The sequence below is a fragment of the Tympanuchus pallidicinctus genome, unplaced genomic scaffold, assembly GCF_026119805.1.
Source record: "Tympanuchus pallidicinctus isolate F22 unplaced genomic scaffold, pur_lepc_1.0 scaffold31, whole genome shotgun sequence".
Classification (NCBI taxonomy): domain Eukaryota; kingdom Metazoa; phylum Chordata; class Aves; order Galliformes; family Phasianidae; genus Tympanuchus; species Tympanuchus pallidicinctus.
Window position 1 is genome coordinate 11498465 of NW_026294749.1, and position 5744 is coordinate 11504208.

Below are 5744 nucleotides of genomic sequence, written 5' to 3' on the forward strand. Positions count from 1 at the left end.
CTCCACTGCTCTTTCCCAACCTCTCAAAATATATGTATATGAGAACTTGGAATTTGAGTGTTTTACACAGGTAAGCATTACACTATTCATAGTAACAACATAAATCAGCATATATCATATTCCTGCTACACTGAGATAAGATTGAAGAATTATAAAATACCTATCCCCTCAGTTTTATACTTGTAAAATTTCAGCTTTATGTCCATAAATACGAAAAATATTTGCTAAGATGGGTGTAGAGGGAAAACTGCAGGTTTGCATATTATTCTCCATTTGAATCTATGCAGTACAATTAATATTGCATGTATTCCACATTTTTTTTCTTGTTTATTCATAATTCACTTGTATGTGAATTTTCAAGGGCAGCAAAATAGGAGATCAAAGAATCAAAAAGAAGAATTTAAGCAATTTTGATCAGATTGTTACTAACCTTCCATATACATAGTTTTCTCCCTTCTAAATTTATTCTAGTCATCTTTACACATGAACCATCATGTTTAACCATCTTTTAAAAATATTTCATTTTGCGCTGTGAAATAAAAAGGAAGATGAAACAATATGCATCCATTAGACAAAACAACAGCTTTGAAGAAGTGGGATGTACTTCACACTGAATCCAAGGGAGAGCTTAAGCAGCAATGGCAGAAAGGGATACTCATGTATCTGTAGGTCTATGGCCATGCTCACACCTAAAGGATCTTGTAATATTTGCTGTGATGCTGTATCAGTAGGAAGTCATACATACAAAGAGATAAGCTTACAATAAAGTTATTGCCACTCCTCTATCTCATGAAATATGTACCTAAAAACCAAGTGACAGGAGGGAGAATTCACAGATGTGCATGTAAACCAGCAAGACATTGAGATACACGAACGTGTGAGAGCTGCTGGAGTCTGTTACCTGTAGGTGCATGCCTTGGGTTTGTCCTGTTCTGGCACAGCCACTGAGGAACATATCGATGGTTTGTGATGGAAATACTTCAGAATTCATGACTTACAGCCTAAATAAACAAACAAACAAACAAACTGTCTTGATTAGGGCCACAAAAATAATCCAAGGGATGAAATGTCTTCCCTACAAGGGGAGGCTGAGAGAGCTACAGCCTGGATAAGAGAAGGCTCTGGGGAAACTTGAGAGCAGCCTTTAATTACCTACAGGGGTGGTATAAGAAGGAAGGGACAGGCTTTTTAGCAGGGTCTGTTGTGATAGGACAGGGGGAAATGGTGTCAAACTAAAAGAGGGGAGATTTAGATTGGATATAAAAAAGAAGTTTTTTACAGTAAGGGTGGTGAGGCACTGGAATAGGTTGCCCAGAGAGCTGGTGGATGCTCTGTCCTTGAAGACATTCAAGGTCAGGGTAGATGGGGCTCTGAGCAACCTGATTTAAATGTAGGCATCCCTGTTCATTGCAGGGGTGTGGACTAGATGGCCACTAACGGTCCCTTCCAACTCAAAACTTTCTGAGTCTATTTCTCTATGCCCTACATAGGAAATTTACTTTCAGGGAGGGACCTGAGGAAGATCTGGGCACATTCAGAGCTGCTATGCACTCAATTTTTAATTCATTTTTCATGTGGTTTTGTGGAGAACGAATGTTACCCTTAGGGAATTAAAAAAGAAAAAAAAAACCTCAAAGAGAGAATGAAATTTTAATGTTTGACATCCCTACTGGCAACTTCAGGAAAAATACTGTTTTGAATTGACTTCTCTCTCAGACTCGAAATGGTAGGGAAGGCCTATGTTCTTCATACAAGTATATCACATGCTTGTCTCCTCCTTCCTTCACTCCATCCTCTCAGCACACAACAACTTTTTGAAGTTCGCACAGAATAAAAAGAAAGTGGGTTTCCCATCTTCATGACTCAACAGTAAGGAAAAGCAGAAAAAAAGGGGGAAGAATGAAAAGCTATGTGTGCAGAGTTAATCAAAGGCAGTCATGAGCTGCTCTACCCACACTCTGAAGTGGTTAGCAGCAAGGCAGCTCACTTCTGGAAACTGCAGAGGCTCAGGTTCTGAGCTCTGTTCATATATGCTGCCTTTCAGCACATTCACATTTTTTCTTGCACCGTTTATTCTCTCTCTGACCCTTTGGAAAGAGATTATCTGAGGTTGTTACTTGCAATAGCAGGGATTTTGACTCAGTGACCCAGATGGTCTCTTAGTCTGAAGTTCCTCTAATTCCTTCTCTATACTCCATAAGCTGTGGCTTTCCAAGCAGTAGCACGATCAACCTCTTCTTTACATACAGCATCTTTTATTGAAAGTACAAATACTTGTCTGTATCCTAGCACTAAGTTGTACCACAGTGACTGTGCAAACTAGTGTACTGTTTGCCCACAAGAACACTACAGAAAAGAGTTATCACTGGTATCTGAAAAAAGAGTTTTCTCTATAAAATTCTTTATTTTAGACTGATAGACTAGTTTTAAGTTACATTTTAACCATAAACATTGGAGAAGCTGTCCCAGATGGTGAATGTGAAACGTGCTGTAAATTTTAATGAAGCAAATAAGTCACTAATAAGCATAATGCCAACACTGCTGTGTTTTTGGTAGATGTTAATAAAGCAAAATTAAAAAGGAACATGCAGCATTTAAATAAGAGCCTAAGAAGCCTAATATAATTTGCTTATTCAGCTATTCACACTTTGATTGCACAGCCCCTAGTCATCTGCTCAAGTACAGCTGCTTCATGTAGAAAACAAATAAAAAAAAGTTTTATTGTCCACCAGATGTCTCAGCTTGTAATACTTGCTGCTATATTTCAGGTCACACAAAGTTCAGGCCCATTTAGGAATCGATTGTTCTTGGATGACCAATCTTGTGACAGTGGTCGAAACTCTTGGGCCTCGCGCTATGAATGTCACAGGCACCCAAAGCAGGCAATTACCAGCGCTCTGGGGAAGAGCTGGAAAAAGCTGCAGTGGGGAGAATTAATACAGCAGACACCCAGCTCTATAGAGTCACGGCAAGACCACTGACAGGGCCCTACCAGGTTTCCTTTGTTTCCTTAAAATGGGTTCTTTATTATTATTTAATGAAATCACCAGTAGAAGAGCCACCGTTTTTCTGCATCATCACTTTCACTGCTCTGGAGAGGGAGCTAGCCCACACAGGGGTTCTGTCTCTTCCCAAATCACATGTAAAAAATCTATGAAGCAGTTATCAGCTGGAGTTAAAACATCCTGTAGCGAGGGTGCCTGCTGGTCTGCTGCACACTGCGGGTCTGGAATCAGCAGGCAACATTTTGTTTATGGATTTTACAATGCTTCTGACTAGGGAAAGGATGAACAGGAGGGTGTTTCCACATACACCTTCTCCTCCAGAGAATGAAAAGAGCAAAAGTGATTGGAAGGAATCCAAGCAGAGCCTCAAACCCCTGCCAGAGCCGAGCCGAAGGAGCAGCTGCAGCACACTGACTGCAGCACCAGGTTTCCACTAGGATGAACTGAGACAGCTGAAGATTTTAAACAAGGGTGCCCAATGCCCAAAATACTATATACCTTTACTGCACAGGGTATGATGCAACTTGGAACTTCCCAAAACTGACAAGATATTTCTGAACTTTTTCTCCTGGTGGAATTTGCACAGCAACACAGACATCTGTTTCTCACCTTATTGGATGATTTACAAGGAGCAATACCTTGACACAAATATTTTACCAGGAATAATGTCGTGCTGCTACACATAATTTACACAGTGCTGCAGAAGATAGAAAAAAAATTACATGCTTGTCAGGCATCTACCTCTCAGTGTAACTTTCTCCTCAGCACTCTATATTTTTGCAACTGCATGCAGCCAGCATCACCTCCTGGGCCTTAAACTTACAGTGCAATTAATGGACAAGTCACTTGGTCAAAATCTTCTTCTTTCAAGCTTTACTACTGTTAGCCCTAAAACAGAAAAACAAGAAACAGAGGATTAGTCAGCTACTTACTAAGCTCAGACAAAAATGTAAGTTCCTTCTGTCCTATAGAGCACTTAGGTTTGGAAGGGTTGTTGATGTCTTTGCAGGGACTTTCATTTTGATCTTGTACATCTTCCTACTATCAAACTAGTTGGTTCTCCAAAGCCTGCACTTCTCACTTTGCTTTGCTCAGTTTGCCAGCTCCTCCTCGCCCATTTTTCCCCTCTCAGCATCTGCTAGCTTCTCCCCATGAAGCTGACTGTCCCTGAGGACCACACAAGGCAGTTTATGAAAGTCCTCTCTACTCAACTTCTCGTTCATTGCCAATTCTTGACTGACAACCACCACCTCCATGTCATTCTGTGTACCCTTAAAAAAATAAAAAAATAATAAAAAAAAAACCCTCAGAAAAACAAAGTGGTTCCAAATAGGCAGAGGGATAAATTTAGGAGAATTTGATCAAATACAAATTACAACTTGAGAAATCAAGTTATGTGTCCAGAGAGAGCATAACATGTACCTGAGGACTTGTGAACAGGTTGTTTTATGACTGAAAAACGCACATCTTAGCATGGCAGTGTGCAGCCTCTGTGAAGACAAAGACAAGCCCAGGATGGCAGCTAGGGCACTGGGAAACCAGTCTGGCCTTCAGTAATCACCTGCTCCATTGAAGTCCCATTGATTTGAATGATAGCTTCCTTTGAAGAGACATAAAATCTGATTCTATCTTTTTAAGACTCTGCGTCACTTTTAGGCCATTGCCAGCTCTTGTTTCGTTGCGAGGCAGACTGTAACAGGTATTCTTCAAGCTGCAAGGACTAGAGTACTGGGATTATGAAAACACTACGTGACCCAAATCTAATGGCTCAGAAGGCAAATGTAAGGAAATTGAGCTCGTCAAGTCCCATTTTTGAGCCAAGCTCAAGAGGTTTCAAACATAGATGGTTGAATATATAGTATCACTGCCAATTCTTTAAAACCAAATTTGTCCCCTCTGGTGTTTCAATTATGCAAACAGCACTGTGTACACAGACAGACAGTGTTTATGCTTTCAGTAGCAGATCGTGCTATCTAATCTGACACACAAGCAACTGTTAGCTTACTGTAGGTTCTTTGAGCAATTATCATAAAAAGTTATTACTTTATTGTGACCATAAAATTAAAATTTACCCTTTATTTGCCTATGTCACACTTAGAATTATCCATTATCTAGGTTATTATTAATCACCTACTATTATTTCTCATTCTATTTGCAGTTTCAGAAGAGAGTTAACTCACCTAATTCATTGGAGTTTGGTCACACCTGCACCAGCACAAAGTAAGAAGTAGGACCTCCACTGTCTGGATTACTTCAGCAGGTCTTGATCTGATCATCTCCAAAATTCACAGAAGTCAAGAGTGCCTCTCACAGACACCTTCAGGCAAAGGCAGGCAGAGCCAGAACCTCAGCTGTTACGAATTGAGTGAGATCAGCACATCTGGCAGTTTCAGGTAGGCAGCATCTGACCAGCAGCAGAGCAGAGCAGGAGGGGGTATGAAAGCCTAAAGAAGCCAACGGAGTAGATAGGATGCTAAGGTTTTATCCTTTTCCTTACCTCTCATTTGCTTCTTACTGCTACTCCTACTAAGCTTTTCCCTCTAGTCTTAAAAACTGTCTGCAGCCTGCAGAAGAGTAGCTAATATCCTTTTTTTCTTTAACTAGCAATAATCCCCTATCTCCATTACTAGTTTAAGACTCCCAATCCAAAGTCAGAAATAGGTCTTGCTATTCAAATTAGTACAAATATGTTAGCATAAATTTTAAAGTCTTGAGAGTTTTGTTCTGATGGAGTTTTTG

At 40.2% G+C, this 5744-nt stretch overlaps 1 long non-coding RNA gene across 1 annotated transcript; it reads right to left on the reverse strand.

Moving 5' to 3' along the window:
* Positions 1–907: 907 nt before the first annotated feature.
* Positions 908–5425, reverse strand: LOC128087947 (uncharacterized). Its single transcript, XR_008210085.1, has 3 exons — positions 5186–5425; positions 3747–3893; positions 908–1001 (listed from the first exon to the last, which is right to left on the reverse strand). It is a non-coding gene; the product is annotated as an uncharacterized LOC128087947 (long non-coding RNA).
* Between the last annotated feature and the right edge of the window lie 319 nt (positions 5426–5744).